Here is a 25,903-nt window from a genome sequence, read left to right as displayed (position 1 = left end):
CACTGGGGACCAAGCCTTAACATATGGGCCTTTGGGAGCGTTCAACATCTGAACCACAGTGTAGTGAATTGCTAGGATGAAATCATCTCACTTTGGCTAACTCTTCCATCAAGTGTATCACATGCACCAATAGCTTTTCTAAGTGTGATTTTTGGGGAGGAGTAGAAACTGAGGGATGAGTTGAATGCCATGCTTGAGTTGATGTGCGATAGACCAGGTGGAGAATGTCTGGGATGGAAGGATGATATGTAAATGAACTGAAAGCAGCAGGAACAAGAATTTTGACCTGTAAATGGTCATGGGAGTGTTAATCTCCCTGGACATTTGCAGAGGGGGTTTGTGTTTCTCCAGTGTTGAGTGGAGGCTTCAGGTGATCTTATCTAGATGATAGTATCCAGAAACATCAGGGTTACAACTTTGAAAGTAGGAAGGCATCAGTATTTTAGGTAGCTTTTTCACTGCCATGACCCCCCAAACCCGAGAAGAACAACATAGAAGAGGAAAAGTTTATTTTGGTTCACAGTTTCAGAGGTATCAGTTGATAGACAGCTGACTACTACATTGCTCTGGGCATGAGGTGAGGTGAGGCAGAATATCATGGTGGAAGAAAGCAGCTCAGAACATGGCCACCAGGAAGCAGAAAGAGATCTGCAGACCAGGGACAAAATATAAACTCCAACGGCACATCCCCAATGGCTCACCTCCTCTAGGTATTCCCTGCCTGTCTACAGTTACTACTCAGTTAATCTCTATCAGGGATTAATGCACAAAGATTAGTTTAAAGCTCTCATAACCCAATCATTTCACCTTTGAGCTTTCTTGCATCGTCTCACACATGAGATTTTGCAGGACACCTCATATCTAAACCATAATATCAGGAATTGAAAGAACTCTCAGCAAATGTTCCTTTCACTCCTCTAATCTAGCCCTTTTCCAACCAAATGTAAAAATGACTCTCAAAACAGATTATTCATTAACCACTATGATAAACTTCTTGAAGTGGTGCTAGATACGGTACAGAATAGTTGAGATGGGGTGAAAAAGCTAATGCAAGACAGGATGAACTCAAAGGCTAAGTGGAATGGTTGAGATGATTAAAGCTATGGCTTGCTTAGTTAATTGATGACTGGCATGCTTTTGCGCTTCCATGGGCACTGTACAATAATAAAGTACTTTCTCAATAGGACAACAAATTATTCTATGTAGGTAAGCTACAGCAAACAGCCCCCAAATTTCAGATGCTATTCTAACAAGGATTCCTTTCTTGTTCATGGTTAAAACTAATGTGGATCAGTGGGGTTGGAGGGAGGGATGCTGTGTTCCACACTGTCATTTAGGGATCCAGGCTTCTTGATTCTAGTGGCTTCCTATCCCCTCAGATCTCAGACCCTTTGCTGAATATGCCACATCTGATTGTCCAACAAACAAAGAAAGAGTAGGTAGAAAGGAAGGCCATGATCATAGTAGCCTCCATTCAGTAGTGGCATGCTACTTGCACACATAATGTCAGTGGTAAAGATTGTTCATATGGCATCATTTTGGGATAAGGGAGGTGGGAAAAATGTGGTTTAGCTGAGAACTCATGAAGGGAAACTGGGCTAGTAAGCATTTAGATTTTTTTATTTATGTAAAATTAATTTATTTATTTTAATTAGGTATATATGATAGCGGAATGCATTTTGATTCATTGTACATAGTTGCAGCACAACTTTTCATTTCTCTGGTTGTGCACAATGTAGCATTGCACCATATGTGCAGTCAAACATGTACCTAGGGTAATAATGTCCATCTCATTCCATTGTCTTTCCTGCCCCCATGTCCCTCCTCCTTCCCTCTCTCCCCTAAGCATTTAAATTTTAAATAACCCCTGCAATAGGCCAGGAGGGGGAAAGTAGCATAATTATATAGGAAACTTTTTAAATTGAATGTCAAAATCAGGGTGCCTGAAAAAACACTTTAATACATTTCATTTCATAAGAGAAAATTAAGAACACAAATGAGATGGCAAAGGCATTAAATCTACTTTACAGATAGTGCTTGATGTGAAAGAATCCCACTTCCACTAACATTTAGCACTTATTTATGACATCATTATGTGCATGTTTTGGTGGTAAAAGCAGCATCTTCAAAGGGCTTCTTGCCCAAGTCGAGTCTGAATTGAATTTATCATCAGGAGAACATCAGGGAAGCAGCAGCTCTGTAAGCCACTTTTGGAAGTTCTGGGGACCCTTTTCATGTAAACTGTTTTAAGGAAAATGGGACCTATGGATGTAAAAATAGAAAGTGAGGCAAAAGGCATGTTGTTTTCTCTGATTTTTAGGGAATGGATCAACTGTTTATTTCAATTCAAAGGACAAACCCAGTGTTAGTAATTGGATATAAAATAAATAATTTCTTTTTTTTTTTTTTTTTTTTGCTACTGAAGCCTGAACCCAGGGGCACTTTTCCATTGAGCTGCATCCCAAGACCTTTGCATTTTTTATTTTGAGACAGGGTCTCACTAAGTTGCTGAGGGTCTTGCTAAGTTGCTAAGTCTGCCCTCAAACCTGTTATCCTCCTGTGTCAGCCTCCTGAATTGCTGGGACTATGGGCATGCACCACTGTGCCTGGAAATAATTCTTATTTTTAATCCAACAGCAGTCATTGTGAATAACATGCAGATAATAGGCTTTTGAATTTGCAAACATAGCATGGTTAGTCAAACTTTGTTTTCCTCAAGCAATATAATATAGTAGTCTCCCCTTATCCATAGGAAATAAGTTCCAAGTATCAAACCCTGTACATATTATGTTTTTCCTATACATACATGCCTATGATAAAGTTTAATTTATAAATTAGGCACAATAAGAGATCAACAACAATAGTTAATAAGACAATAGAACAATTATACTAAAGTTGAAGTATCACATGTGGTCTCTCTTTTGATCTTTAAGACAAGTCTGAGTCAAGACAAATATTATTTTTTTTAGATCACAGTTGCCTACAGGTAACTGAAACTGTGGGTTGGAGTGACCACTGTCCAGATATCTCCCCACATTGGTAGTGAAGCGAGAGTATTTGAGAAGAAGCATGAGCATTATAATAAGGTAAGTGAGCAAGAGAGGAATTCTGTGGAGAGTTTTTAAACCATACATACTATTTTCAAAAGAATACTGACATCTTGGGGTAAAAGCTTGTAGTTCTGTCGTGTACTAGTCACATGCCATTGCCTGAAAAGATATCACCAATATAGCCTTGAAATATGAGAATTCCTTTAATTAACATCCTCGTGAACCTTATCACCAGGTTCAATGTGGTTTTTTTTCTTGATATACTCACTCTTTTGCCTGAGGCTGCCTACAGGAGGCCATGCCCCAACTTTCCCATAAAAATGACTTCCACATTCCACATCCCAATTACTCTGAAGGACCTACCCAAGATGCCTATAAAACCCTACTACAGTCTACACCACCTTCTAACTAATATTCTACATGTGTTTTTGATCATTGAATCAGATTTTCAAAAGTCAGGATAGTTTTCCACGTGGAGTTTGAGTAAACATATAAACCTTTGTTATTTATATACATGGTTCAAAAAATAACACATGAGGCCAAAGTTGTAGAAAAGGCTTTGGACTTAGAGTCAGAAGGGCTCACTTTTTGGTTCAGTCACATTCTCAGAGTGATACTGGGAAGGTTGGTTAATCTTGTTGAGTCTCAATTCTCTGATTTATAGTTACCCTCAGGGTTATTGTGAAATGTTGGTGAGTTAATGCAGGCCAAGGGCTTACACAGTGAGGTGCTTATGGTAGGCGCTCAGGAGATGAACTTGCTCTTGCCTTTATTAAATGCCTTTAGGTACCAAAAAGGAAAACACATTCAGGTCAAACTGTTCTTGGGATTACTTCTGGTTAAAAGTGATGAAATCTTAAATCTTATGTTGATTTGTAAGATGATAAATGTTTTGGCTTATTTAAAAATCCCAGAAGTGAGACATCAGGGTGGTTCCATCCAGGGGTTCAGAATGTCATCGAGGTTGCAGGTCCACTTTGCTGGGATTCTCTTGGTTCTGCCCTTCTGGTTTTGGCTTCATCCTTGGGTTGGCTTTTTTTTTTGTCATGTGATTGCCATCTGCTCCAGGGCCATGGTTTCCTCACTGACACACTGCAGGGAAGATAGTTTCTCCTGCCCCAGATGCCCAACAATCACTATGGAGTCCCCTCTGGTTGAACCATTTGAGGTCATGGGCTCATCCTTAAACCCATCACTATGACTAGAGAAATCTGATTCCTTGGTTGGCTTAGGCCTATCAGGGCTAACCTTTGTGGCTAGAGAGTGGAGTTAAAATTTCTCAAATCACAAAGCTGGGGAATTTCTTGTCTTATTAGAAATGGGGGGAGGAATGAAAACTGAGGAGACAATCCACTGGAAAAGCTACTCCTCTGGTATCTTACCATACCACATACTGCCTTCTTGCCAAACACATATCTTTAAAAGTTCATACTTACCTGAACCTCATACATCTCTTCTTCAAGGGATTGTGGCTGATCTGTCTTCCTCTAGTTAAGTTTCCAGATGTAGCTGTTCACAATCTGGTAAGTTAGAACTAAATATTATTACCCACTGCTTGGAAGAGCCTGAAAATTATGCCTCATTATCCATTCTTTCTTTCATAGTAGAACTCCTGAGGTGTAGCTGGGCATATGCTACCCAGTTAGATGCTACATGTGTCACCCTCCTTTGCATCTGCTCCTTAAGTAGTTGTGGCCATGATTGAATTCTCAACAAAGGGAGGTGACCAAAAGGCACACATGCAACCTCCCAATTGCACCCTTAAAATATATTATTTGTCCTTTATTTCCTCTCTGTCCCACTCCCGGGGAGTGAGAATGCCCTTGCCTTGTGGTGCTGAGCTTGCCAGACAGAGGATCACATTAACCAGGGCAGTGGTTCTCAGAGTGGTCTTGGACCAGAAGCTCAGGGAAAGTATTAGCAATGCATATTTTGGGTCCCACCCAGACCTACTGAGTTAGAAACTATAGCATTGGGAGCCCAGAAACCTCTGTTTCAACAAAATCTCCAGGACATTCTAATACATAGTTCAGTTAGAGAACCACTTTCAGGGGTGACTTGTTGCTTCATACCTCTCAACATTTGGCAGTATTTTCAGTTGTCACAATGTAACTGGAGGGGAAGTGGTGCTGTGGGCATCAAGGGAGGAGGGGATCAGTACACTGAAATATTCTACAAGGCATTATATAGCCCCCCTATGATAAGATTTACATGATCTCAGAAGTAAATAATGTTCAGTTTCAAAAATCCATATCTAAGGGCTGGTGGGATAATGAAATACATCTGGATTCCCTGGCCAATCTATAGAGAACTGTCCACTTGTCTTGGTCTGTCCTCCAAAATGGCAGCCACCAGCCACATATGGTCATTGAGCGCTTGCAGTGGCTAATTTGAATTGAGATGGGCTATAGATTAGTACAAAAAAAGTAAAATACTTCAATAATATTTTATATTAATTGCATGTTGAAATGATATTTGGGACATACTAATTTAAATGAGATGTATTGTTAAATTAATCTCATCTATTTTTGAATGTGGATACTAGAGAATTTGAAATTACACTCGAATTTACATTTCTTTAGCAGAGTGTTGCTCTAGACTGTTACATGAAAGAGAAACTCCTGACTTTGAGCCACTGTGTTTTTAGATCTTTCCATTGCAGTGGACAAGCCTGTACCACTTTCTATTAAAAAACCTGTAAATATAGAATGATAGAATGGTGGAGGAGAACTTCAAGGAAATTTTGTTCGAAAAAATGAACAGTGAGTTAATACACATTGGCCATTGTTTGACTGCATATGTCACATCCTGCTTGACAAGAACAGTCAAGTGTCCTTGTCATGGCAATGCAATGGGAATGAATTCTTTAGCCAGTCAAATCCTAGTTGTACTTTCTGGAAGGATCTCCTTTGTCCGTTGTCCTTGGCCATCTGAGATGGAATTGGTGCATAAGCCCTTTCTGAAATCTGTATTTATTTGGAGCCCAGTATTTTTTTTTTTTTTTTTTGGTGCAAATTTGGGGGCCTGGGAAGTGCCTCAGGGGTTGAGTAATCACAGGCTGTTCTCAGCTAGGCTTGGGTTTCTTAGGCTGAATCAAATTCCTTAAGAACTTAGAAGGCTCCTGTCTATTTTCCTCCATCAATTCCATGAGTTGATAATCAAAGCCAGAGTTCTTGTCTAGCCATCTCTGAGTCTGGGAATTCCTGTCTCTTAGCAACAGGCTTCAGTGCTCTGCTCTACACTGCCAAGATAGCCAGGGATGGACACTTGGCCAAAATTCACCCACCCATTGAATGCTCTCCTGAAGGGCAGCCAACCCAGGACTGCTGCCCTAGAGAGGACTGGGCATTTTGAGGGAGCAGATTGCTGGATCCTCACTTTGACTGTCCATTCTAGGCTTATGAGAAAGCAGTTGATCAGCAGTGGCAGAAGCAGGGGCAGTAGGAGTTGAGATGTGGTGGGGTCACTGTAATGACTGACCACTTGAATGGGAGCAGTGGTTCTGGGCTGCCAAGAGACCGCAAAGTCAACAGTTGTTTCTCTCTTAAATGAGGATTTGTTTTCTAAATATGGTTATGTGACCAGGGTGGTGGTTTTCATAGCTGAGAGCAGGGTGAACTATTTATGTAAGAAATCCCATCTAAGAACTCTCTTCTTGACCTACACAATACCGCTCTAAGTGTGGATCCCAGCTGGTCATGGACCCCTGCAGTCTGCATGCAGTGTACCTCATTCTAGTGGGCGCTGGCTGGTCACTCTAAGTTCCCTGCTCTTTGAAATGGACAGAATAAAATCCCCTCTTAGATTTGTAAGTAGATTTTTCTGGCAGAATAATGAGCCCCTCTTGCCATTAATCTTAATAGGTTGGGGGGGGGTAACAAAATCCATTTTCCCAAGGTCAGGATTATTCTTAAGTGGACTTTGGGAAACAATTTAACCTTTTTTGTCACTCAGACTGAAGAATTAAAATGCATTTCTGGAATTTTTTTCTGGGGTTACCAGGAAGCCAGAGTGAGGCGTGACTGCCTTTGTGTATTTTTCTTTATAAAAACTTTGATGTCAAGGGACATGGGCCCTTCTTAGCTCTGGTTTGTGTTTGTATCTCCATGTTTTGTGCACATTCCCCAGTGGGTACTTCTAGGAAAAAAGAAGTAGCGTAATTATGGACCAAGGAAAATAAAATGGTTTTATGAAGAAAACAGATCAAAACTGAACAAAACAGGAACAACCGTGACCCTGGGATTCTACCCTCTTACAGCCCAGGCCGCTGGGTCACCGGCTCTGTATCAGATTCTCAGACTAAATTCTTCTAATGTGAAACAGTGGGTGGCAACCAAACTCCCTATTTTCTCCCAGGTATGGTGACATAGTAGGAGGTGTCACTTTGAATATGCCCACATGAGGAAGAGAGATGACAGATTCAGCTGCTGCATGACTCAAAGATCCAGGAAATGCATACAAAACATGGTGTCATTTAGATTTAAAATAAGGATACTTGAATGTTCAGTGTTACTTGCAATAAATATATTAGATTGAAGACTCAGTTTTGAACCTAACCATAACTGGACTTTTAACTATCTAGTTTAAATGACTGGTAACATGAAGCATTTCATAATTTCTGGTTCATTAGTTGTGATCAGATCCTGATTAACATTCCAGGGCCTGGCTTTAGCCAACCTACATAGAAAATTTGAAGTGAGAACACCTTTTTGGGGGTGGTGGTGGTGGTGGCCTGTGTCTTTAGTGATGCGTGTGTTATGTTGTAGTTTGTGTTGTATTTTAGACAAGTAGAGGTTATCTATATTTTCTTTGATATTAACTGGGCAGATTTTCCTGGTCCAAAGATGGTTTCTGTATGTAATGCAAAGGAAAAGTCTTCTCTAGGTGGGAAGGTTCTTATGAACTGATCAGTCAAGGCTAAAAGCTAAACTCCATTTCTCAATTTTAGTGTCTGAGTGAGACCTGAAACTCCCTGTTGCTCCTGGTCTGAAAAACCTACACTGAACACAGCCCAGTCCTCCCACCAGAATCTAAGCTACTTCTTTGGAACCCGTTGCCCATTTCAGGGAAAGCTGGTAAGTTTTTTTCTTAAACTCCAACTCACCAAGAGGTGATGTATCCAAATGACTTGAAGGAAAAACATCAAAAGGATTCTAATATTCCATCCAGAAACATCTGACGGACAGGGTCATCCCAGGTGGGGTTTCTCTGAGCAGCAGTGATTAAAGTGGGGAACCTGGTCTGGGGAGAGAAAAGTATCACCCAAGGCTGACATTGCCTCCGGACTCACAGCCCTGGCAGGCGGAAGAAAGTGATCTTTGATGCAACTAAAAAACACTGTCTTTTGAAACAGAGTAAGTAGCTCTCTGTCTTCAGTCTGTGGGCTCACAGTGAGTCACTTACCCAGAGTCAATCACAGCAGGAAGGGTCCTGGGGCATATGATTTTTGTATCTCTGTTCCTGAGTTTCAAACTTCCTCTGAATGCTTATTTCTGCAAGATTGGCAGTTTGATCTTGGGTGCCACTGGAATTCTTTTAGTCTAGAAAGAGTATGTACAAGAGGTTCAATACCTTTCCTGAGATTTTCACCTGTACTAGGCTGCGCTTAGCTGGTGCTGCTGAAGATGAGGATGCTCATGCACTGTGACCTTTCTGTGCTTGACTCCGTCCATATTCAACATCACCATACATTGATTCAGTTCTATTTCTGTGGACACTATGCTTACTAAAATCTCCATCACCTCTAACCTGAAAAGTCACAATAATCTCATAATTCGTCCCTAATATCTGTCCTTATTTCTGTCCAAATACTTTCTTTATTCTGGTGTCAGATAATCTTTCTAGGTTGCAAATCTGATCATATAACATCTTTCTTTAAAACACTTAAAGCCCCAGCAGCTCGGGAGGCTGAGGCAGGATATTATGAGTTCAAAGCCAGCCTCAGCAACTTATCAAGGTCCTAAGCGACTCAGCAAGACCCTGTCTCTAAATAAAATACAAAATAGGGCTGGGGATGTGGCTCGATGGTTAAGCACCCCTGGGTTCAATCCTCGGTACCAAAAAAAAAAAAAAGAAAAAGAAAGTAAGAAAAATAAAAAGGAACATTTAAATAGCTTCCCATTGCCCTCTGGGTAAAGCCCCAAATTCCAAAATTCCTGTGATGGACTTTAAGTTCTGCTTAATGGAGTCCTTCCCTTTCCTTTCCTCTCTTTCTGGTCCCCACTATCTCTGTTGCCACTTTGTTCAGTGGTGGTCTTTCCTCTCATGCCACACTTTCCTGAGAGCAGAGTCTGGGAATAACTTGCTCACTGAGGTAGCCCTAGTGTGGTCCTGGGTTTGCTGAGTAGAAGAAATGAATAAATGAAAGAATAACTGCAGGGCCAAAGGCCAAGAATCAAGTAATGACTAAATCAATTTCAGGACTGGGTCCCTGCCTTCTGTTATCTAATAGACGGCTAAAATCTAGAAAGTTAAAGACTTAAGCTTGTTAGGACTGAATGCAGATGAAAGGAATTGGTGTATCTGACTGGTCATGGAACAATACATTGAATACAATTAAAACAAAGTGAAAATTGGATATTTAAGTTCAATGTCTACTAGCACTTATTTTTCTTCTGGTCTAAAATATTTAGGTAGGGATGTTGACTCCAAGATAAATGGGTATAGGAGCGGGCAGATGTTGTCAGGACACACTTCATCTCTGCACAGGGTTTGATAATCTGCAAATGTACTTAGGCTCAATAGGATGGGCATCTCTGTTCTCATGTGTGCCTTTGTATGCTTATGTGGCTTTTGCATTTGTCACTGGAAAGCTTTTCTGTTGAATGACATGTCTTTGCTCTTGCACCCATATCATTTTGGGAAAAAGAGAGATGAAGAGCCTTGTTTAGCTGGATGACATTTCTTCCTTAGAGGAGTTGGGGCAAGTGTCCTTGATGTCTGACTAGTTCGTTATAAGTTCCAATAGGAGCAAGATGTGAGTTGTACAGGTAGAAGATTTCATGCCCAAATAAGATTTTTTTTTTAATGGAATGCCTACAATAAACTTCTATGCTTCAAAGAATCTATATGAGTGATATGTGGAAGGAAGACTTTCCCCCCATTTATGCAGCATTAGCTAAAGTCAGATACATATCTCACTTTCATCAAAGTAGCTAAATTATATAGCTACATTTAGACAATTTACTTAGGGAGACAGGAAATTCCATCTACCATCACCTTCCATAACATTAGTAATGACATATGACTGTTATCTTCCAATTAATGAGAATCAGAGCATTATAAGCCTTTGACACTTCCATTCCAGAAATATAGTTCCTCTTAAGTTGGCCCTCAGTGAATATGCAGTTTGAATTACCCATAGACTGCTAACTTTTCATCCTACCCACAGCAGATGAATGGGAAGAAGAGACTGCTCAGCTTTAGGTAGAAGAAAGAAGAGTACTTTTCTTTCTCTACCCTCTGATGAATTAGTATGCCAGTGTGAGTAAACATGTATCAGAGACTGTTTGTTGCCCATCCCAACATCTGTTCTCTCTTCCATCTTAATAAAAGAATGTGATATTTAGGTAGGTATATTGACTCCAAGATAAACTGGTATATTTTCATAAATGTTTGTAGCTATATATGGTCTAACAATTAGTTTTTAGTCAACAAGCAAAGCATTTTTGAGACTTCTAGGAAGTTTCCTTAAAGGTGAGAGAATGTGCCTTTATTTTCCCCCCTTTCTTCATTCTGTTGCCTGGAACTCACATGTGGTGGCTGGGGCTGCAGCAAATGTTTTAGGCCATAAGGACTAGAAGGAGGAAAACTTGGAGTCTGAGTCCTCGATATAGGTCAGATCTGGCTGACATCTTTCCAGTCTTCTTTTACATGAGAGCTAATTCATCTTGTTTAAGCCACTGTGTCTGTGTTATACGTAGCCAAATTGAATGCTAACAGTTATACTGTAAACAAGGAAAGAGTGGGTGGATTGAGTTCTTGGCACCTAGTGTCTGACATTTCCTTGGAGCACATTTTTTTCCCCTACTGGGCAACACACCAATTCTATATGAGGCAGACACTCCTCAGACTGGGGTCAAAGTGACAAATGGCAGGGTTTGTTTGATTGGATTCTGTACAAGGGTCCATAGGGATCTGGGCTTTCCATACTAGTCCAGAGGCATGGTCTTGTTACCACTAAAAGAATGCACAAAGAGGGGAAGTACACTTTGGGCATTTCACAGTCCTTGCTCTAGGTTCGCTAGTGCTTTAAAAAAAGATTCTCCTCTTTTAAAATTCAGTTAGGGTGCCTAGTGTGCTAGATCTGGTTTGTACTAGATTATGGGAGTTGATTGTGGTCTCTTCCCACCTCAGTGCTCAGTGATGACATGTCAGTAGTTTGAAATTCACCTTGATGGGAGTACATACTATGGAAATTGGCAAATGCTAAAAATCTGTTGTCATTTGTCACTGTTTTTAAAAGAGATCCTGCCTACTAGTAGATCACTGGCTAATAATAGACTATTATTTCTAAAAAATCTTCCTCTTTCTCATTGAACTATCAAAAGTCTGGGACATAATAATTATATAGATATGAGTTTTCTGAGCTACAAATGCTTTTCCTGACATTTTATCATTTGAGCATTTCAACAACAGCTGGGGCAAGTCTTATTATCCCCCTTGCACACGAAGGGGCTGAAATTTATATATATATAAATGAATGAGGAGTGAAATGGGGGTCAAAAGTCAATGTTACTGTTTCTGAGTCCTGATAATTAGAGTAGAATTAATTGATTTTCCCTGGGAACACAGGATGGTAAAGATTAGGAGAATCCAGTTCCAAAACAAAAGAAGAGAGTGATATTTTTTTCATCTTCAATGTGACTTTTTTTTTCTAAAGCAGGCCACTTAAAAGATAGTATACAAGGAATAAATTTGAGAGCTTAGAAAATAGTACAGTACTATTCTGTAATTTCTAGCACAGAACTGCATTATTTTTAAGCATTGTAGGAACCAGTTTGCTACTGAGGAAACGCTAGGAGTTTTGGAATGAAATGCCTGGTGCCAAATTTGGCATTCTTGTTTTACTGCTGTATGAATTAAGGCAAATCACTTCACCTCTGTGTGCATTAGGTTTTCACCATAAAATGGGTATAATAATGACCTCTCAGGGTTATTATGAGGATTAAATAAGATAAATGTGTAAGGAACGTAACAAAAAAATACTTATGCAAAGTCATGTACCTTTGGCTTTTAGACCTTGAGTCCTAATCATAAAGTATTTCCTGAGCTGCAATTAATACCAACATTTTTTTTCTCAGAATAAGTCAAAGTGTCTCTAACCTAAAGCTCTCTATATTATAAATGCTCTGAAGAGTCTTCTGGTATTCAAAGCCAGGACCAGTATTACAGGTTTGGGAGGGGAACAGAGTCCAGAGGAGAATTTCCTTAGAAAAGACCATCAGTTTTTAATTTTGCTCTCTGTTTGTAGTACATTCCATGCTGGCTTCTGAGACAAAACCAAATTTGGCAGTGGCAGGCAATCATAGAATTTTCATGTAATTCAATAATTTATCACAAAGAATATTCATTTATAAACAATGACTTGTTTTGGAATGATAGCAGCTGTCAGTTTGGAGGCCTAGCTTCTCCCCACTGGGACAGGAGTCTGGCTTTCCCCTTTGTTAAATCATGCAGGGTCGCTGGGTTTGGAATCTGAGGCTGAATGCACTTTACAATGTGTTTATGTTTTGGTATGTGCATTATTTCATTTTTTACTTTGTGGTCATGAAATCCATGTTGCCAGATGCCGAAAGTGCCTCTGTTTGTGGAGAGGAAATAATCAAGCTCTGAGCTTCAACTGCACCTGAAAACACTTGGACCAAGAAGTGCAAGTGTAACCCTCTACCATGACAGACACAGACGTCCTGGTGCTTCTCTGTGTCATCACTTAGATTTGCCTAACCAAGAAAGAATCCTGGATCCTTTGCTTTTGGAAAATCTATTGCCAGAATGATTTGTATATCTGAAAGTTATGATTATTTCTGTCCAGTGTCTTGAGAAATTCAGTGTTTTGAGTTCCAGAGAAGATCTGCCTGCTTGCTGGGAAGACAGCATCCAGTGTCCTGTGAAACCACTTGGTACCTTGTACCACTTCTTTACAACTTCCATTTTACCAAGAGCCAACGGTCTCTGGCTCCTCTTAGAGTTCTCCAGGCTTTCATGAGAGTTTGGAGAGCTATTGAGTAAATAAAAAGGAGAACTTGCCCAAGTCATGAGTATCCTTCATATTCAGCGTCCATTTCCACCTTCTGTGATCGCACATCTACTCACAAGTTAGCCTTTACAGTTCAGCCCGGTTCACTCTCAGTGGCCACTTGATAACTGTAGCTAATTAGAGGTCCTATGACATGGTCCACTGAATTGATTGGAGGTCAAATAGTGTCCTGCTCCTCTCACCCCACCAAATATGTTGAATTCCTTACTATCAGGGCCTGTGAATGTGACCTTATTTGGAAATAGGATCTTTGAATATGAAATTAAGCTAAGGTGAGGTCATTAGGGTGGGCCCTAATCCAGCATGACCAGTGTCATCATTAAGAAGAGGGAAAATTTGACACAGCACACAAGGAGAACACCATTAATGGTAGAAGCAGAGACTGGAGTGATACACTTGCAAGAAATGCCATGCATTGATAGCCACCTTGAGAAGTGAGAAAGAAACAAGAAAAACTTTTCCTCCACAGGTTTCTAAGAGAGGCTTTGATCCTGTAGATACCTTGATTTCCAACTTAGCATCTAGAATATGAGGCAATACATTCTGTTGTTTTCAGGCACCCCACTTCTGGTACCAAAACCTGTATTAATTTCCTAGGGCTATGGTAACAAAGTGCCACAAACTGGGTGTCTTGAGTTTTTCTGAGGTGGAACTGTATCTTAGGGATCAGAAAGCCCAAGAGAATTCTGTAGATCATGTTCTTCCATCCTTTAAACACATCTCCCTCTGTCTGCTCTTTTCCCCTTAGCATCTCATGATGCTCTTTCCTACTCTCTGCGGCTGGCACTCTGAGAGGGACATTTCCACTCTAGGCTAAGGTGCTCTGACTCCTAGCTTCCTGTCTCCACCAAGGGCTCCTAGCCCTGTGTCTGATTTCATCACACACTGGCTCCCTGCCAATGAGTAGCAATCACTAATAGGAAAAATAAAATTCCTAGTGGGTTGACTTCTCTGCTATTCCTTCCAAGGGTTGCTCTACCTTAAAACAAATATCTTCTTAGGAATTTTCTTAGGAAGTATAAATAGAGTCTCTAAAACTCTGTGATAGGACAGCGGGGAGGAGATTATTGGGAGGTGCTGAAGATCCTTTTTGATACAGACTTAGTCCTAGGTTTTTGTTTCTATTTTATAAATAAGAAGATAAGTCAGGGAAGAAAAAGCCACTTACCCAAATTCTCTCTCTTATTAGTAATGCTGCTTTTGCCAAAACAGAGTTTTGAATTTTATAGGAAGGGCTCTCCCTTGCAGTCTTGAAATCATATGTGGCTTCTAGTAAGCACACCCTCTTAAGGGGTTGTTCTTTGTTAACAGAATAGACCTTATACTTGTGAATGTTCACCTTTCCTTCAAGGAGCTTCACATAAGTTGAAAATTTGGGTGACACTAAGCCAGCTCCTCGCATCATTTCCTTCCCCTTGGTTGGAGAGCACTGGGCCATCTTCACATTCACACATTCTGTGTGCAATGAATGGTCCGTGAGAACTTCATGGCACAGTGAGGCATGTGGTAAATTTCCACTCCTGTTTCTCCTTAAATATAAACTTCCAGCTGTATTTTCCCCTCCTCAAGTTTTGACTTAATTTAAAAATGTTGGATTGAAGTAAGTAATCAAGACACTTTAAAGTGAGGATAGGGAGAGTGGGGGTGGAGAGAGAGAGAGAGAGAGAAGAGAGGGTGGGAGGGGAGATAAAGAATATCTGGAAGCCTGAAGAATGTGGCACATTTGAAAACTGATAAGCTGCTGTAGTGTTACCAGACCTCATGGTTTATAACAGTCTCACCACATTTATGGTTAAAGACATATGCAACATTTGGGTCTGTGTTTGTGGCTCAGTAGTAGAGTGCTCACCTAGCATGCATGAGGCACTGGGTTTGATCCTTAGCACCCACATAAAAATAAACTAAAGATATTGTATCCACTTAAAACTAAAAAAATAAATATATGTATTTTAAAAAGATCTTTGTACTTCTTATACAGGCATAGCACTCTCACATTCCAGGGTAGACTAGGGACACAGCACTTGGGACTTGAACCTGGGGCCACTGAACCTTTGCCTGCACCAAGTTCCACATGTGGGGACACAGTTGGGTTGACATTACCATGAGGCACCTACTTTAAGTAGCTGCCGAGTCTAAAGCTGTAGGATATCCAGGAAACATGAGAAGTTGGAATGAATTCAGAAGAAGGAATCGAGGAACTCCTGAACTCGGATCACACTGAAGGAAGAGTCAGATGAACCACCATTTACAGATGTTCTTTGCACTTACGGATGCCCCCTTTGCATCTTGTGCTCAGCTTGACATGTATTGTCTCATTTAATACATGAGAACAACTCTGAGATGTTTTCTATTATTAGCTTCTTCATTTTTTTTAATAGATGAAGGAATTGAGTTTTAGAACTTAGCACAGTGCCTGGCCCATAGCTTACCTTTAATAAATACATGTTGACTATATGACAGAGGTAAAACATGTGCTTCAATTCACATAGTAGTTGATTGAGGCCACACTAATACATATACACTTTGTGTACTGCTTTCAATTATGCAAACCAATATACTCCAAATATATTAAAATGGCAAAACTGGAGCTAGACTTGCCTAGGTGTAAGCCAGGAATCCAAAAATAGTAGTACTGAAATACTGATTTTTGGCAGAGTAGAAGAAAGAGGTTTTGAGTTGACTGAGGTTAGAGATTAGGACCATCCAGGTATGGATGTGAAGAGGCAGGAAGTCTCCCTGGGGCAGCCTTGAACCTCTAATAGGAGCCCTAGGGTGTGGATGAGGTATGCTGGTGGGAGGGTGGGGGTGTTCTGGGACCTTCAGGGTAGAACATAAGGAATGAATTAGCTGAGTAAGGGCGACTCTGGACCAGCCAATGTCAATGGATCAGTGATAACAATCTTGGTTTCTTTCTTCTTTTGCTTGGAGAAAACTGCTATGGGCTACATGTTAATGGATAATTCTTCCATCCTAGATCCTATTTTAGAATTACAAGGGCAGTCAGGGCAACAGAAGTCTGAATCCAAGGGGATTATATCACATCAGTCAATCTGAAGATGACCACTTCAGAGTTTGGAAACAGTTTGTGTCATCATAAGTAAACGTGGCCCTCCAAAAAGCAGCTGCTGCTTGAGTTGATGGAAAAAATATCGTGAGAAGGAAAATGTGAGCCATGTGCCTATGCCCTGCCCAGTGGCCTTCCCCATCTGAGGAATGGCCTGCTCTTTGAAAGAGTAGAAGTGAGGAGTTTGCATGCAGACCCTGAATGCTATGTGCCATGGGAATGTGCAGTTGGCCACTTCTTCAGGCAGGGAGCTTAGGTTCAGAGAGCTTGCAGTCTGGTGGATGCTTCCTGGTGTAAGTTCTGTCCATTGATAAGAAATGAACCCCTGAACCATAGTACCTTTCAGCTGTGGTCCCATAGATCAATAAAGCTCTCTGATCTTCCACAATCCAAACAGGTAATGGAGTGGAGCTTCACAATGAATTGTTTCTTATTCATTGCTTACAACAGGGTATCATATAAAAAGACAAAAGAAACCTACCAGATCTTTCTATTAGATAGCATTGACTGCCTATCCAGCATTCATTCTCTTCTTCCTTCACAATGATATTTCAGTTTTCTTGGTATGATTTAGGGGAAGTTGCCCAATTTCTTGTTTCAGAGGTGGGACTTAATTAATCCAAGCTAACCATGGGAATCTAGTCTTTGTGTCAGTGGATGTTTCAGGAATGGGCATCTGGCCTGATTGTGGTGGAGGAGAGGGTTGCTGGAGACCTCGGGACTAGTTCTTCCTTGTCTTTAAGAGAAAAGGTCTGAAGTCAGTGTCTCCTTTCAAGGAATGGGAATAAGGAAGAGTGATTCCCTACCTTTGGCTGCTGGCTGCCACCTTATGGCCAGAGGGGGATTCAGATTCAGGATGCAACAAACAAATGAAAGACACCAGAGATTCACAGAGAAATGGAGCTCGGAATGAACCAGGAACAGAGTCCATTGCCCTCTGGATTTGCAGCTACTTGGCCAATACAAATCCTTGATGTTTTAGGTAGTTTGAGTTGCATTTCTGCTCCTTGCAGTTAAAAGCTTTTGGACTGATAAATCCTAAAAATGAGGGGAGGTAGGAGAGTGGAGAAAAATGGTAGTTAGCAATTACCTGGGGAAGTGACAGATAAGGCAAACTTCACCTTGAATAGCGTGGCTAGGTCATTTGGGGTTTGTATCCACCTTACCTTATATTTTTATTTATTAGTGGATATAAGTGAAAGGAAGAATGACAGGCGTCAAAGTTCTTTTGCTCAATGGATCATAGCCAAAGATTTTTCCAAGTGTAGAAGTACAGCCTCTGTGTCAAGGTCAGATGGTGGTAAGAAACAGAGGTGATGAGCACATGCTGGAAGAAGACAGAAGAAATGGCCCTGCCTGTCGGCCTGGACAGTTATGAGGCATCCCCCTCATTTGGATGTGTAATGAAGCCTCAGTCTGCAATGCAGATTTGCATAGCTATCCAGAGAAGGGGGTTTTTGTTTTTGTTTTTGGGTACCAGAAATTGAAATCAGGGCACTCGGCCACTGATCCACATCCCCAGCCCTATTTTGTATTTTACTTAGAGACAGGGTCTCACTGAATTGCTTAAAATCTCACCACTGCTGAGGCTGGCTTTGAACTCACGATCCTCCTGCCTCAGGGTCCTGAGCCGCTGGGATTACAGGTGTGTGCCACCACTCCTGGCTGAGAATGGGAGTTTCAAAAATTTTAAAAATGTCCGTGCAGAGAGCTCTTCCTTATCTCTCTTGAAGATAAGTATTTTGGGTTATAAGTGGAATTTGGGGAGCATTGAACTCTCAGTTCTCCATATTGACTGTCATGTTTGATCTTTGGGTCCAGATCATGACCATAACATGTATTTGCAAGATACTGTATGAGTATGGAGTGGGGGTGGATTTAAGAAACCCCCCAGGTTGTGGTAATGAGGTATTGTAGGTCTGAGTAATCTGAGTACATAGATTGAACATGGAGCCATGTTGCTGCCTCATTAGCACTATGCTGAGTGCCATCTGCAAAGTCTTGGGTGTTTTCCCAGATCTCTTCTCAGACACAGTTGTGGCAATGCCTCACAGAACCAGTAACTCATTTTCTACAACCAACTGACCGATCAACCATATACACGATCAACCACACACACAGACACACACATATGCGGATGAAGGGAGGGAGAGGCAAAGAGAAGAGAACTACCATAATGTCGGTGCTGTCTCAGTGTGCCTTATTAAAAGATCCTGCTGTATAGAAAGGCCACTTTGGCCACTCTGGCCACTCAAACTCTTAATTATCCTTTTCTGTGAGTCTGCTTTACATAATATGAACAGTTAAAATAGAAGAATAGCAAAACGAAAGAAAAAAGAACAGTAAAATAGAATCCCTCTACATTAAAAAGTGACAAAGAGCACCTCAATGATATGTACTGAGACCTGGGGTGTAGAGATCTCCAACTGTTTTCTGCTACAGTGTGCATGATGGATGATGTTCACAGGCAGAACACATTTCCACAAATGTACCCATTGGGTCTCTATCTGTGATTCTAGGAGTCATCGAGTAATACGAACCCTTTCACTCCAACCCAATAAGGCATATCAGGGAATGCAGTGGTTTAAAACAATATTATTATTATTATTATATATTATATATACTACTTCTGAAATTTATTTGTTTTTGTGGTGCTGGGGATTGAAACTCATGTTATTTAAAAAAGTGAGCCACCCGTAAGCTTTTATTATTAATAACAAATCAGATATGTCACAGAATTCAGGTATGTCCCTGTACCATCACCATGGTGAGAACTGTCACTCTAACATGTACTCAGGACTCTGGTCTTTCAGGGATGCTGTTGTGGCTTATGTCACCCCATTGTCTGTGAAGTTGACAGTGCTATGCTTGGTTTGAAGTCTTTTCCTTAGGAACTCTAACATGTTAGCCCAATAATCTCATGTCACTCTACACATGTAACTTTGTGTTACTTTCCCCCACCTATTTATATGTTTCAGGTCTTTATACAAAGCTATGAAGAAATGGGTTAGTCTGAGTCTATGGGAAAAGAAAATTTATCATGGAAAAGTGGGCATGTAGATACAATTGATTCCACCATGTTAAACATTGTGAGAAGTGGCAGGATGCTGAACAACTAAGATTTCAATAGACTTTTTTTTTCTTTGTAAAGCTAGTTTTGAGTTTCAATTCAGATTTAGATAGCTCTATAGTTTCTTGAGTAATGGGCAGGGCAAAGTAGTTACCATTTGGCATGGCAACTCTTATCTGGGCTACCAGGGCAGATTTAGGTGGCCCAGAGGTGTATGTGGGTTCCAATTTGGGGAGGCTCTGCATGGCCTTGCATTATGCCAATGTCTGCCACACTGCAGTGGCAGTGATTACTTTCCTCCCTTGTTCACATTGTCAGTAAACCTGCCCTTGTGGTTGCCAACATACTTCGCCCTGAATGGGAATACAGTGCTAGGAGAGCTTCCAGAACTTGAGTTCTTCCCCCTGTTTCTGAGCACTCTTGCCTTTCATTTTTCTGCTTTGGGTTGACAGGCAGATAAAACTCAGCACAGCAAGTCATAGAAGGAATTCAGTCCAGTCCCACACTGTCAAAGGGAATCAGGTGGTTGGACTAAACAGAAATGGAGCTCACCTCCAGTCTGAATTAATGCCAGAAGATATGTTTAATCACAGACAATTATACATACACACACACATACACACACTCACACACCATAGTAATAACAGCTCAATTAAGTCAGCACTGTGAATGGATGCAGACATTTTGCCAAGCCCATTGTGGACTGAAGCACTAGGGATTTGGAATTTGGAGCTTCTTCCTCCTTGAACCTTTGCTCCAACTATCCCCCTCTAGTCCAGGGAGTGGAGCATGTCATCTCTGGGCTAAGCAAGACTACCTGATATTCAGGACAGAAGGGTTCAACATGTCACACCAAAGCAGGACATGTCATCCCTGACAAAAGGAAATTTTATGAGTTGAGTGTAAATGAATCAGAAACAGATGGATGATATTTTTGTTAAAATACACATGGGCTTTAAAATGAAGGGGGTGACAAGGGGTTGCAGACAAAGGTTTGGCAAAAATGCCTTGGGCTCTGCCAGATCCTACAGAACTCTTTGTTGAACCCAGAATATGGCCCAGGTCAATGTTCCATCATTAATGGATAATATGACCACACACAAGCCCTGGAACAAAAGTAATTCTAATAAATATGGGTACTCATCAGCAAAGTTTTCAGTTTGTGACAAGAATGAAATGTTATGTCATGGAATGGCACGACATGCATCCCACATGCCAGCACTTGACTCGAACGTGGGATATTGGAAGGTTGGAGGTATTCTCTGCACCTTGTCCCTCTCCTGGGGTCTGGGTGCCCTGAATTCTAATTTGTTCTTTTCTTTTTGCCACATCTCTTTACTAATTGAAAACTGACAGCAAAAATAACCCCCAACCACAAATATCTACAATAAAATGAAGACATTCAGACATACTGAAATACTTCGAGTTTTATGAGCTCTAATAAGGTTAATCAAGGCTCTGGAAAGAATTTCATTTCACGGTGGACTCAACAAAACAATGAGCTGGGACGTGCAGTGATTGGCTGGAGAGGGAGGCCTGGGGGCCTGATGAACTGCTGCTGGTCAATTTGGGTGAGCCTCTGCCTCAACCGTTTCCATATTGACTCAATCCTGGTGGAACTTGGGCACTGTCTATTGGTTGGCCTGTAGGCTGCTGTCAATCTCCCAGCTCTGCAAGTACCAAATGAGCCTCCACTGACATTCTCAAAGCTGAGTTATTCCTCAGTGAATTTGTTTTCTGAAGAGTTTACTCTGTGGTGGAGAATGCTTCCCCGCCTCATTTCTTTAAGGCAGTATTATACAATCCCAACTGGGGTATGGTGGTAGTGGTGGCAGGCAACAAACAGGAGGGGGCGGTGGACACCCAGCAGGAATTACAAAGGAGAAAGTGACAAAGGGGTGGATCTGGGCAGTATTAATGCTGGTGTCATCCCAGCAGGATGAAGACCAGTAGAGTCTCTTTCTACTCCTTATTCCCTAGTAGTCTATTGGATCTATTCTTCCTCACCTCCAAATGGGCTCGTAGGGAATAAGCAAGGCTTATTCAGCCAATGGATTTTGCATCCTGAAGGCTTCTCTTCTCAGGGGAAAGATATCATAAACTCTTCAGGCATGAGGACTGTGTGCAATCTGGTTTTATAATCTTAGTGTCAGCATTTTATGGGTTCACCACAAATAATGGGTTCATATGCTCATGCTCCTGTGGGTCGGTAGACCCCACACAACGGTGTTCCAAAAGGCAGCTCTTCCTTATACACTCACCCACAGAAGTATGAGAACTTGAAACATCACAGGTTGACTGTGCCATCTCTTCATTTAATATGTCCCATTCCCTCTGTTCTGGGGGTGGGGTGGGGTGGGAAACATGTTCCATATTTTCCCACTAATGTAGCTTAAGTGCTAATGGATCTCTTAGCTGTGTCTCCCAGATAGCTTACTTCCATTACATAAAGTCCTAATTCAAGAAGTGACTCCAAGTGGTGGGACCTCCAGGCACCAGCTGAGGCCCTGGGGCTGGAGACACCTTCCAAGGCTCTTATTCAGTACAGAAAGAGTATGGGAACATCAGAAGAGCATGTGGTCAGAAAGATCTGGGCTTGTTCCTGGCTCCTCTTCTTCCTATGTGTGGAATAGAAAGCAATTTACATAACCTCCCAGAGTCCGCTGGAAATGCCCATCCTTGGGGTTATTGCAAAGATTAAATGAAATGATGTATATAAGTCTAGCACAGTGCCAGGCACATCATAAATCTAAGTTCCTTTCTTTTCTTCTAGTTATTCCTTTGCTACTATAGCAATCTAGTCTTAAAGCCTACTCTTGTCAGGCACTGTGAGTATACTTTGAAGATGTGGACGGCTCTGTGTAAGAATTGTTCCCCCCTTGCTGTAGAAGCCTGGGACTCTCCACTTCTTAAACACACCCAAGCTTACCTGAGTAATCTCTTGCCAACCAGGTGCTCTTTGGCGGCTGGGGGCGAAGGTGGTCTCCTTGTTGATGCAGCATATTGTGGTGAGTCCTCATCTGCATGCTGCTAGGGTCTTGCTGACTCTCCCCACCACCAGGGAGAGGCTTTGGGGGCACATCACAGGGATCGCTGGCTTCCTGCACTCACAGCTGCGGGTCCAGCACCCTGAGCTTCCTTTTCCCAAGACACAGAGCCCCAGGGTTTCTGCCTCCACAGCAGAAGAGGGTGGAGCAGGCCCTGTGAGGCTCACTCAGAACCCATCCAGTCTCCTGGGGTGTGAATCTCCGTTGACCAGCTCGCTGCTGCACTAATAAATATCAAACCCTTCAACGGGAAAATAAATTATCCCCAACTGCTAGGCAAAACAGGCTTGATAAATTGTCGCTTTAGCCAACAGTGTTTAAAGTAAAATCAGTAAAGTGTGAGTAATGATGGCCAAGTCAAAAGTCCTGTATTAAACACAATGGTCTGAGAAGAGAGGGGGACAGCCTGCAGAGAGAAGCGAATGCAAGCTGAACACTAAAGCAACTCTTGCTGAGAGAGAGAGAGAGAGAGAGAGAGAGAGAGAGAGAGAGAGAGAGAGAGAGAGAGAGAAGAGAAGAGAGAGAGAGAGAGAAAGGAAAGGACGGACTTAGGATTTATTATCCTATTAGTTTTTTCTGTAGGAGCAGCTCTCAGGGTGATCTGGGCATAAAGTCAAAATCTCCATTTACCAGAGATGTTTAGAAAACATGCTCTTAAAAGTGGAAACTACCAAGTATTTGACTGGACAACATAAATATGGTTGAATTCTTTCAGTATAGTGGGGAATCTTGAAAGAGCTACAGTTCTTAAAGGAGCTGTCTGGGAAGGATTTCTGGGTGAGGAAAATTTAGAGAATTTTTCCTTAAGGGGGAAAATAAGGCAAAGTGATTGGTTACTGATGTGATCTTGTGTACTTCCATGTTTATGTACCATACTGTATAATGCACAGTCAAACCTCACTAATTCCAATTGAATTATAAAAGAATCAGAACGATGAGAAATTGAGGAAAATGTATTAAATGTTGGCTTTCAAGTTCTAGAATCATAATTATAACCACAGACAATACATACTATTGAACTCTCACTAGATTTTGGGCCCTTTGTGGAATGTTTTATATGAAGTAAGCAGTAAATAACTTTTCTAGGATCACATAGGTACAAATATTGTAGTAGTCAGGATTTAAACTCAGATCAGGCTATTTCCAAATCTGTATTCTTAACCATTAGAATATAACCCCTGTGATCAATTTAGAAATGTATTTCATTATAAGTTACAATCCTCTCACATAGGATTACTCAACATAAACTATTATGAAAAATGGGCAACCTACGGGTTCGTGTTTTATGTCAGAAATTTCATTAGTGATATTAATAATGATCATATTAATATTCATCAGCAAATGTTCAAATAGCTAAGGTGTTAGATGCTTAAAGTGGTCTATTTTCAAGGATATAATGTCCTTGTACCCTCATTTCATTTATATATATATATATATATATATATATATATATATATATATATATAAAACTCTAATTTGTTAAGGATTTGAGGCAGCTTAGTACATAAATGCATTATAAAACAGCATTTATTCCTCCTGGGATCTGAAGTCAGTTCCTCCACCCTTGCTCTTGAATTCATCCACTTCAGCTTTCTCAAAGGGGACTCACATCAATAGATCATCTCACATTTCTTCTTCATATTTATCTTTTTTCCTCTGTAGTGGTCAACTGTGAACTTTTTTATTTCCTCAATATCCCTTTATTTTAAAAATGGTTTCTCACCTACTCCATATAAATTATGTGGGGCTGCCAATCAAATCCTGTGGCCTGTCTTCTCTGCTGCAAGAATGGACATGTAGTATAGGGTAGCCAATCAGAATATCCTTTACCTTTTTTAAAAAATATTTTTTAAGTTATATATGGACACAATATCTTTATTTTTTTTATTTTTATATGGTGCTGAGGGTCAAACCCAGTGCTTCACATGTGCAAGGCAAGCGCTCTGCTACTCAGCCAGAACCCCAGCCCCTATCCTTTATCTTTTGACGCCATGGATAGTATTTCCAGTGTATCATAGGTTCCAGGCATCACCAGAGTCTCTTTTAACAGAGATTTGTATAAATTCCAGGAGAGGGACAGAGAGGCAGGCACGCGTGCGCGCGCGTGCACACACACACACACACACACACAATCTCTTTCTTTTAAACTCTGAAAGTTCTCAAACTGTATAGGATCAAAGCTAAATGTATGTGTAAATGTACGTGATAGATCCTAATAACGGGAAATAAGGACTGAGAGATGAATAAAGGGAATCTGGGAAACACTTTTTGAACAATCTTCTCAATGCCTTAAATTTGATGAACTTTTCTGATGATGATAATTGATAAATTATTAGGTGTTATGCCAGATTATTATACCTAAATACTAATGGAATTCTCAAAGTCTTCATTTCCATGAAGTCAGATTTACTTTCCTAAATTCTATTTCTTTGGGGGCCAGAGCAAACCAGTTTGGGGTACTGACTTCTAAACAAGTTCAGGTCTTGGTTGCAAGAGCATTAATTAGGGATAGACATATTACTCATGCTCTTGGTTGCTAAATTTAGCAGAAATGCATTTGTGGAAAGATGTTTGATAGCTTACAGAGCTGTTAGAAAACTAGGACCCCCAAGAGTAGACAATTGGCTAGGGTCAAGGAAAACTTGTTCACAGAAAATAGCCAATGCTTCCCTCAAGGACTGGGTATCACCAGCAGCACTGTAATTAGGTCTTTGCTGCCTATGCCACTTCTCTGTGGTTGGATGGACATTCTCTAATTATCTTTGCTTTATTTGTCAACTCTTGTCAAAATCAAAGTCTTTGAGGGCAGCATCCTGTTTGTTTCAGTTGTAGTCACACATTGTGTCACACATTGATTCCTGTTAAGTACTTTCATGTTTATGTTCATGAGGAATATTGATATATAGCTTTTTTTTCTTATAAATATTTTTATCCATTTCTATTTTCTGAAAACTTCATGTATAATTGATATTATTTCTTCCAAATGCAAATAGAACTTAGAGTGAAACTCTCTGGAACTGGATGTATCTTTTGGAAAGCTTTGAATTAATAAATTCAATCATTTAAAAGATAGAGGACCATTCATATTTTCTATTTCTTTTTGTATCAGTTTTGATAATCAATATCTTTTAAGAAATTTACCTATTTTGCCTTTCGCACTGGTGCACTCCTGTTATCCCAGTGGCTCAGGAGGCTGAGGCAGGAGGATCACAAGTTCACAGCTAGCCTTAGCAAAAAATCAAGGTTCTAAGCAACTCAGTGAGACCCTGCACTGTAAATAAAATACAAAATAGGGCTGGACATATGGTTAAGTATCCCTGAGTTCAATCCCTGGTACCCCTACCCCCCTAAAAATATAAATTTGCCTATTTTATCCAAATTGCCCAGTTAATAAAGTTCACACTATTTAATTTT

At 40.7% G+C, this 25,903-nt stretch overlaps 1 long non-coding RNA gene across 1 annotated transcript in view; it reads left to right on the top strand.

The window, feature by feature from the left end:
* LOC124106804 (uncharacterized) overlaps positions 1-25,903 on the top strand; it is a 60,410-nt gene that overhangs the window by 8,612 nt on the left and 25,895 nt on the right. The window contains exons 2-3 of the long non-coding RNA XR_006856170.2: positions 2,970-3,086; positions 7,999-8,125. This is a non-coding gene — a long non-coding RNA (uncharacterized LOC124106804). The remainder of the gene's footprint in view (positions 1-2,969; positions 3,087-7,998; positions 8,126-25,903) is intronic.

This window comes from Marmota monax, unplaced genomic scaffold (genome assembly GCF_021218885.2).
Source record: "Marmota monax isolate L192 unplaced genomic scaffold, Marmota_monax_Labrador192_F-V1.1 WCK01_AAM20220418_F8-fsc00003, whole genome shotgun sequence".
Lineage (NCBI taxonomy): Eukaryota > Metazoa > Chordata > Mammalia > Rodentia > Sciuridae > Marmota > Marmota monax.
This window is presented reverse-complemented; position numbering and strand designations above follow the sequence as displayed.